Raw genomic sequence first — 9,913 nt, forward strand, 5'->3', positions numbered from 1 at the left:
AAGGTTAATATTCCTGAGGATGCCTATGTGTTTGTCTTTGGATTCACCTTATTTAGCTTCTCTAGGAACATGAATTATAGGCTCAATGTCCTTTATTTATGGCTAGAAACCAAATATGAGTGAGTACATCCCATGTTCCTCTTTTTGGGTCTGGCTTACCTCACTCAGGATAGTGTTTTCTATTTCCATCCATTTGTATGCAAAATTCAAGAAGTCCTTGTTTTTTACTGCTGACCACTCTTCTTAAAATGAAACTTTCTAAAGAAAAAAAATTCATCTGTTTTATAAGTTAATCTTCAGTACCTTGAGTAGCATGTAATCAAAGCATATTTATTGAGTGAACACCTTATTAAACTTGGAGTAATATCAGTTTCAGAGTATTTATTAAAAGTAAATTGTTGGGGCCTGAATAGATGGTTCAGCAGTTAAAAGTGCATGTTGTTTTTATAGAAGACCTGAGTTTGGTTCCCAGCACCCAAGTTAGATGGTCCACAGCTGCCTATAACTCCAATTCTGGGGATCAGATGCCCTCTTCTGGCCTCCATGGGCGCTGCACTCACAGGTGCAGACACTCCTCCAGTCATACACACTGGTACACGTAATTTAAAAATGAATATAGAAAATTTTAAAGTAAGCTATAATTATTTCAGTATCTAATCATTAGGAAGTTTAACAGTGAAGTAAATAAATACATCCTCAGAGTCTGGGTTTCAGCAGTTAAATTTTCAGCATCATGTTTGGTCATCCTCTTTTTTTTCCAAGTTCCAGGTTCTCTTACTGTCTTTCTTCATCTGAAAGGCCTCTGGTTATAGTTGTCTTTCTATCTCCACCAGGTAGTTAGAAAGTATGCAGTGATTATTGATTAGTTGTGGTATTAGTATAAAAGAAGATCACTAGACCAATGAAATGAATCAGGACATCTACAGACAAATACAAATATTTATAGCTAAGATCACAGGAACATGGACTGGGAAAGACATTTATTTCAGTAAATACTGCCAAGAAAATTGGCCTTCTATGAACAGAAGAATGAATGCTGGCTACTAGCTCTCATGATTTAGAAAAATCTACCTCAGTTGGATCAAGACTTAAATCTGTGACCTGGGACCATGAAGATCTAGAAGTAAACAAACAGAAAGATTCCAAAGGATTGAAATGAGAAGAATGCTTCATGGGTAAGTACCAACAAACACTAGACGTAAAGGGAGGTTGAGAAAAACAGGATTCTGTGAAGTGACAAAAGTCTACACCAATAAGGAAACCAATATCAGAATGAAGAGGTAACCTCCAGAATTGGAGAAAGTGTTAGCAATCTAATAATGGGTTAAAAAAGAACTCTATCTGACTTGAAAGCAAATAAACTAGCCCAAAGTCTTAATAATGACAGTCAGCTTGTAATTTTCTTTGCAGAACAGGAGCCAATTTCAGCCCATTAATTATGTTTTCAGTGCACTGAAAAGAACATCACATTCAGAATTGGGAGCTGTGTGTTCTCCATTAACTAATTCATCTACCCTTAGAAAGTCATTTATTTCCCTGAACATCAATGTCTGATTTATAAATAGGGAGTATTATAATGTTTAACCTTGAAGAGGTTTTCAACATCAAGATGCCATGTTTCCATACTCTGATTCTGTGTTACTTTTACCAAGGTCTACTTTGAGTAGAAAGTGTCATTTTAAAAAGAATGAAAAGTAAAATACAACCATGAAAAATTAAACATTTTGAAAAGTATTTTCCATTTCACAAATGAGACAAAAACACAGATTTTTTTCTATTTATATGCATAGAAAATATCTCAGGATGAATACAACAAAGTATATAAATATTAACACATTCTGATGTCTTAAGGGTACAAGGGCACATAGAAGGCTCAGAGCACATAAAATGTATAGTATCATCTCTAATCTAGTGATCTCATTAGTCATCTATTGTCACTTCAGGTGATTTCCTTTATCTTTAAACACATTTTAGCAATTCTCCTGAGCATGTATCCTCTTCTATCAACCTCACTAGTTTTCAAAAACACTCAGAAATAATTTTAAAATATCACTGTCCCAGGTTCTTGAATTTTCTGCTGAAGACACTCTCTCAAATCTTTGCCCTCAATGCTCTGCACAACCTTCTCATCAAGCCATCAGTGACTTTCAGATTTTAAATGCAATTACCTTTCTCAGCATTTATGCTCAATTTACTGACCATTTCTCTTTCCAAGCTTTAGAAGATATTTTCTTTTCTTGACCAATAGCTTAGGGTTTTTACCCACATGGTTGCTTTCTCTTAACTCCCCTAAACATTTCTCTTCATAATCCAGACTTTTGAATACTAGAGAGTCTCCAGGGTTCTCTTATTTCACTTGCTGTGTCTTCTGTCTACAAAAGCTCAGTGAAACTCAAAAATACTTCCATGAATTTGCTTTTCTCTATTTTCTGCATTTTAATGTGTCATAGATAATACACAAACTAAATTATGATCTTGAGCTCCAAAACTCTTCCTCCAAATACTTTTCTTCTCTCAGAGAAATGAACACTGCCACTATGACTGTACAAGCCAAAGGCACTGCAGTTATCTGGAATGCTTGGCTTTCTCTCTGCCCCTTTCAGTGTGACCACGCTGAGTAAACCCACAATCAGCTCACACTTGAATTTCTACAACTTTTTATTTATTTATTTATTTTAGGAATGACACATGTTCAGTAAGAGACTGAATCTTATCCAATTATAATAAAGCTACAATTCCCTATCACCAAGAGATATTACAGCTGACTGAACCATGGTAATATCTTAGTATATTCCATATATATTTGTGATGATGCTACTCCTAGTTTACTGCACAGCCAGTCATAAAAATAATGTTTGGTATTAAGAATAAGTATCTGATATTAGGCTTTATACTAAGACAAGAAAACATTTTTAATGTGTTATTTTGATAAGACTTATAGTTTTATCATTATTTTAAAGTGTGCTCCTGTTTACAAAAGAAAGATGCTTCTACTAGAATAACATTCCATGTTATGCCAGCAACATGCTTACGTGTGTGTGTGTGTGTGTGTATGTGTCTGTGTGTGTGATGCTGATGTTTGCACAATGACCACAATGACAAAAATAACCTTGAGATGCATCTCTTGGGCGTCTCCTCATTAAAAGATGTATGAGTATTTATTTTCCGTCCAGTTCCCTGAATTATGATGCAATATAGAGTTTTGTCAGTTGTTACATCTCTAACATCCATAATAGTCCCTTGTATGCAGTGGGCTCTCATTAAATGCTTCTAGTAAATTCCCCATTTCCTTAAGGATTCATTGTTATAGTTTGTGTTTTGTTGTCAAGAACCAAAGTATGATTAGAGATTTACTGAGACCCCAGACTCTTTACCTTATTGCCTAGTAACTCCTAGTTACCATGGGTGGCCTAATATAAGAAAACTTAGGGTATCATGGCTAGGCACTACTTGAAAAATATTTTATAGTCACTATCAACAACGAATTAAGGGTTTTACTTTTAACCAATTTCTTTGATTGGCCTACTCATTTCTTGGTACCTTTATCTCTTTCATTGTCTCACCTGTGTGAATTCTCCTACAAAGTTGTCCTTCCTTTCATCTTCCTACAGCTTAGCTCCAAGAGCCTTTCAAGGTTGACTAGGTAGAACTGAAAGCACCAGTTAGTCTTTGGTGGTTAAATCATACTCCTTACTCGATGCCAATTTTCTCCTTCAGCTTGGCAATGTGATAAGTCACTTTGGGACATGGGCTTCTCCACCGTCCACTTCCCAAACCCACACACCTGGCACCACATTCATGATAATTCTGGCTTTCTCTGATTTCCAAAACCCTGAACACCTCTGCCTTCCTGTCTATTAGGATGTGAATACCTTTGAGTGAATTTTGATGCTTCTCTTTTATTGGGGGAACTTATGATGGTAAGACCTATAGTGTTTAGTAAGTTTCTGCATTGGTGTAGTCTTGAGACCTAAACATAGTGTTATGTCTGAAGGTATACGTCATACCCCATGACTGCAATCAAGAACTGGGACTTTCAGAATTATTTTTTCTCCTTCTTTAATTTTGTTTTTGGAAACAAATGGCAGCACCCTTGACTAACATTTATCCATTTCTTGACGATTCTCCTAACCACAGACAGAATATTGTTGAGGCTCGGTAAATAATAGTTTAAGAATTTGATTAGTATGAGGATGCATGACGAAACCCATTGATTTGTATGAAATGATTTCATAAAGAAATTAAGAGTTAAAAAGGATTAAATAAACTCATTGGAACGCTTTTATTGTATTTGTTTTATGGAATAGTTGGCAAGTATGTTTTTCACCTTAACCAAAGACACTTCTACAGTATTCAGTTTTCTAGATTTTAGGTTTTGTACAGAGACACAAGCTTGCTTAAGGGCCTTGAACTGCCTCTGGATAAGAACCTTTCATAAACTATCAAATGTTCCTTGCAAGGCTATATGATTTTTAATAACTTAGGTATCCATTAAAATCCCGGGCAGAACATGGAGATGAGGCCACCATAGTAGGTAATAGGTGGATGGTGAAGAGCTCAGGCTCCATGGAAAAAACATGAAAATGTATTCTGAAAATATTCTGATAAATATTTTAATCACAAAAATAGTGTCATGACACGTGTTTTCTGGGTAAGAACACAGAAATAATGGGGTTTGAAGGTGGGGGTAACCATCTTGGTTGAGCCAAACTGATAGCCATAAAGAATAATTTGATTTTAATTTAGTTTTTATTCATGCCAGGATATTTTTATTTTATTCATATGTTTATAGAATTTTATCCCTGGGCCCTTTTCTTACGTAGGAAAAGCATCCAAATTGTATTAAGTATGGGAAGGGGTAAGAGATCATGATTTCTTGCTGGTTTTAGAGGGATGTCTTTTCTCTGTGATTTGGAAAACCTGTGATTTTTCTGAATTTTAAGAAATAGAGTGAGGGGCCGGAGAGATGACTCAGTGGCTAAGATCATATGATCTTCTTTCATAGTACCTGGGTTTGATTCCCAATAGCCCACATGGCAACTCACAACCATCCATTCATTACTCACAGTTCTAGGGGATCTGACGCTCTCTTGTGGCCTCCAAGGGTACCAGGCATGCACATGAAGCACAGACATACATGAAGGCAAAATATTCATATACCTAAAATAAAAAATAGTAAGCAACCATCGATCTTCCTCAGTAAGGAGAAAGAATAGCCTAAGGCACGAGCCACAATCAGGTTCGTAAGTAAAACTTTATTTAAACATCGACATGCCCATGTATTTCTTACGCATAAGGGCAGACAAACTACTCAAGTCTCCAGATTCAAACACCTTTGCTCAAGTCCTTCTGTCCTAACTGCCACACTGGGAAATCAAACTTCCAGCACACTTACTGACTGGGAACAGGTACACTCAAGCCATGGTAGCCTTCCTGACTCTCCTGAGCAAGAAGTTTCCCATTAATGTCTTAAAATGTAATCAAATCAATTTATTTGTTTAAATCTTCTAGTGAATTTTCATCAGCATGAAACTAAATTTCAAGTCTTGCTGGTGGGAAGCTTCATTTCGATGTCCCATGGAGGGCTGAGTACTCAGTGTCTCACTCAATCTCAGCCCCTCCACCAGTGACAGATCTCTGCACTGACTGCTGGCCCCGCAAAAAGAAACTTCTGAGACCAAGGTTGGGAGAGGCCCTGGTCTATGACTCTAAACACAAATAATTAGAAGCTGGTTTGACAGGCTAAGCATTTGTAACTTATAATCTTGGTTTCCAAGACAGCATTAGAAGGAAAAGGGCACTGAGACTGAATTGCCTCTATTAGACTGACCCGTGGGCATGCCTGTGGGCACTCCAGGAGCAGATTCTTAAATTGTCTGAAAAGTCTAGAAGACAAAGTTGCAAGATACTTTACACTAACTGAGGGTTGTAGAAAATTCATCAAAACATCCACTTTAACTTTTTTCTATGGACAATGATCTATCTACTCAAAAAATATGAATATCAGGCAGGCTAAATACTAAGGAAACAAATATCAAGCATAAATAAGTAGCCAGAAAAGTCTTGCGTCAGTGTAACAGCAACCCCTACAGCTTAAGCTTTTGCAGTTACACAGCGGTTATAACCCAGTGTTTTTGTTCATTTGTTTTGTTTTTACATGGAGGCATGGTGTTTTCTCAAAGATGTGTTTCTTTCTCAGGGCATTTATTGCCTGTCCCTACAAGTATCTGTAGTATATAGTTCACTGAGCAGAGGTGATGTGGGAATATGGAGAAGAGAATAGAATGAAAAGCCTCAAACAGCCAATAAAATAGAATATTGCATCATTGTGCGACACGTATGTGCACAGTGAGATAGAAGAAATCCTGCTGAACTATTTCCTACTAATAGATGCGGGAAAAGAGTTGCCATTGCCTTCAGTTGTGCCCCCACTGGTAACTACACCAACCTCTAAGAGGTGGTCAATACAATGGTCACACAGATGGTCCCTGTTAAATGAAATGGATCACAAAAGCAAACCAAAGTCACAGGTCTCAGAAAGAGACAGTAGGGGGAAGAGAAGGTTTATGAGAGTGGGAGAAGGTAAGAGAAGGCTGGGGGAAAGTAACCTGGAAGCACTATGTGTCTACATGAAATAGTCCAAGAACTGATGTCCTTAAAGCAAAAAGGGAGAAAACAAAAAGAAAGAAGAGACAGAGGTGAAAATCCTTGTACTGTTCTTTGTGAAAGTTGATGCCATGAGGTTTTCATTAATTAAACAGCTAATCTTCTCTCTTGAAATAATCGACTTCATAATGACACATCTAGCCATCACGTTACCTGGACACTGGAGCACAGTCCTCTGCTGAATGTATGTGATTGTGTGGGATCGTGTGGTGTAGCAGAGTACAGTACACAGTAGACACATGGAAAGATTCTCACCAATCTCTCAGTCAGAGAGATGACAATGCTTTGGAAGGCTTTTAAAAAGGAAAATCTAGATGTTAAGACTGATGAGGAACACAATGAGAAACAGTCTATACCAATGCTTGCAGACACTACGTTGTATTCATCAAACACATACTGTATCTGATGCAGATGACAATGCTTTGGAAGGCTTTTAAAAAAGAAAATCTAGATGTTAAGACTGATGAGGAACACAATGAGAAACAGTCTATACCAATGCTTGCAGACACTACGTTGTATTCATTGAATGCATACTGTATCTGATGCAGATAGCTAAACAATGATATTTACTCACTTTCTTACAAAGTGCACACTGTGTGATGCTCACGCTGTGCCTTCGTCTATCCAAGCAGTAAGTTAGGGGTGGGCCAAATTTGCAAATGAACAAACCTGTTTCAGTTTCCATTTTTATACAGGTGAGACTCCTTTTCAAGTCTTTTCCCCACAGAGCCAATGTCTTGCATACTGATTCTATTTAAGGTACATGATCATTATTATTTTAATCCTGTCTCTTTCCCCTGCCAAGAATTCTCTCAAGCAGCTATAAATTTCACTGGAGTCATAGGAAAACCGAAAGTGACTAGAAATACATACTTCTCCAGAAACTCAAGCCATCACTCCTAGGAATCAATACATACCCTAGCCATGTCTTAGGCTAAAATTAGCTCAAAACCCATTAAGGTTATAGAGATTGAAGGCATCTTCTGACTCTAAAATGCTCTGTTCCTAATAAAGAAATCTGACCTCAGCTACGAGCTCTGGGGGAATGCACTTCATCTGAAAGGGCGGAATTACTGAGAGTGGTCTCAGGCAGCCTTGAGCGCCCCTCCAATCCACAACAGCTATTTCGGTTTTCAAATTCTGTGGAGCTTATTTTAATTTCCCCAATGGGAGTCAAACAAAAAGCAAAACAACGTAGATAGAGGGTTTTTTTTTTAAGAAAAATATAATAGATTTTCTTTTCTCATGTGTTTTCTATGTGTTTCTGTAATAGACCTCAATTTAGCTCTATCTAACCCTGAAGAGAGTCCATTAATGAAGAACTACTTGATTTCTTGGATTTGCTAAAAACCAAAAAGTTCAAGGACTTTACTACAACTACTTGAGCCCAATATTGTTGGTATTCATGGTTCTTAGCATTTTATTTGCGTGTTTTTACTGTATTTTATTTATTTCATGGGCATGTGTGAGATCCGGAGTGGGGAGTCACATGCCAGGGCACACAAGTGAGGTCACAGAGTACTTGCAGGAGTTGGTTTTCTCTTGCACCCTGTGGGTCTCTAGAAAGCATACTTAGGTCTCCAGGCTCGACAGCAGGCCCTTACCTTTTTATTTTTATGGAATGCAGAAAATGATTTCAGTGTCTGAATGTTTTTTTTTTGTTGTTGTTGTTGTTGTTGTTGTTGTTTTTTCGGAGGCAAATTTGCAACCATTTCATACCCTGGCTAAAATCAAGGTTTAGAATATTAATCCAGTAACAACATGTAAATAGAAAGAATTCAGAGAATTTGACTCAGCCTCCCAGGTGTCTGTTTCTATCCCGAGGTAAAAAGAGCCATAGGTCCCTGGGAAGACAGTCTGAGGTCTTCTTGTTTTCCCTTTCACTCGAGAGAAATAACACCAATGTCTTCCTCAATACATGAACAAAAGTCGTTTTCCTCCCTTCACTAAAATACGAGATAGTTTTACATTGGTTCTTTGTTGTTGTTTTCTATGGTAAGTACCAGAGAAGAGAAAAAAAGGGTCATTATCATTGAAATACTAGTACCTAATTTGATCCAGGACACTTTCTATGCACTAGGGGGCTAAAACTGATAATGATGACCCCAGAAAACTCAAAGGTTCACCTTTCTTCATCGCAAATGTGTGCCTGCTTCTTACACAGCATGCATCATTGTGGTTCTCATACAACTTTTGGTATGCTGCAATGCGGAAGTAGGTAGGTTAGTCCAAATAAGAGACAGGCATGCAGGAGAGGGTAGAGAAGGAGAGGTTGCAACACACTTGCATTGGTAAATTCTTCCCCTTGAGCTCATTGAGAAATTGTCTCCGGAAGCTGGGGTGCCCACACTCGGCCCGCACACACTTCAGATCCAAATATATTTTGTCAAGTGTCCTCTGAAACCCCTTTTCATGGAGATGGACTGGCACCCCTAACTGTGACAGGGAGGGAAGAGAACAGAAAACAGCCAGAGTTAAAATGGGTCATTGAGAAGAGCTAGAAGATGAAGCCTTTCCAATGGATGTTAAAGTTGTTTACCCTGGTGGCATAAAGGTGCCTCTGTAGGAATGATAAGGCGGATGGAGGCTCAGCCATGGGAAGCTTGTCCAAGATTAGTAAGCTCACTGTGGGCTCCAGCCCACTGCCTCAGTGGGGCTGCCCGGGGCATGTTCAGCTGGATATTGGAAGCCTTGATCTGTTAATGCTGTCTTTCTGCTCTTATTCTTTTACTTGGAAGCCTGAGGGGACATTGTTCTGCCCAAGATTCTATCAGGAACTGCACTGGCATGTGCTCCCTGCCTTTTCTCGTTTGATGTATGTGTGTGTTTGTGTGTGTTTAAGAAAAAGTTATATATGTATATAAAACAAAGATATATATATATATATATATATGTATGTATATAAAACGCAAAGCTCTCTCTCTCTCTCGCTCTGTGTGTGTGTGTGTGTGTGTGTGTAAAAATATGCTTAGTAAACTCACTCATTGTTTTTCTTTTCTTTTCTTTTTTTCTTTTTTTATTGATTTTTATTGAGCTCTACATTTTTCTCTGCTCCCCTCCCTGCCTCTCCCCTTCCCTTCAACCCTTTTATCATTTTTATTTATTTATTTATTTATTTATTTATTTATTTATTTAACTTTTTTTTTATTGAGAAAAGGAGAAAAAAATAACAAGTTTCCTCCTCCTCCCAGCCTCCCATTTCCCTCCCCCTCCTCCCACCCTTCTCCCCCTCCTCTCACCCTTCTCC

At 37.9% G+C, this 9,913-nt stretch overlaps 1 protein-coding gene across 1 annotated transcript in view; it reads right to left on the reverse strand.

Annotated features, from left to right (window-relative positions):
* Window positions 1–8,964, reverse strand: part of Adam7 (ADAM metallopeptidase domain 7) — a 44,946-nt gene extending 35,982 nt beyond the window's left edge. Inside the window, exon 1 of the mRNA XM_041676598.1 lies at window positions 8,950–8,964. The gene's annotated coding sequence lies outside the window, so the exon portion shown is untranslated. The remainder of the gene's footprint in view (window positions 1–8,949) is intronic.
* Between the last annotated feature and the right edge of the window lie 949 nt (window positions 8,965–9,913).

The sequence above is a fragment of the Microtus oregoni genome, unplaced genomic scaffold (assembly GCF_018167655.1).
Source record: "Microtus oregoni isolate MIOR12 unplaced genomic scaffold, Mior012 000001F_ref0000356, whole genome shotgun sequence".
NCBI classification, from domain to species: Eukaryota; Metazoa; Chordata; class Mammalia; order Rodentia; family Cricetidae; genus Microtus; species Microtus oregoni.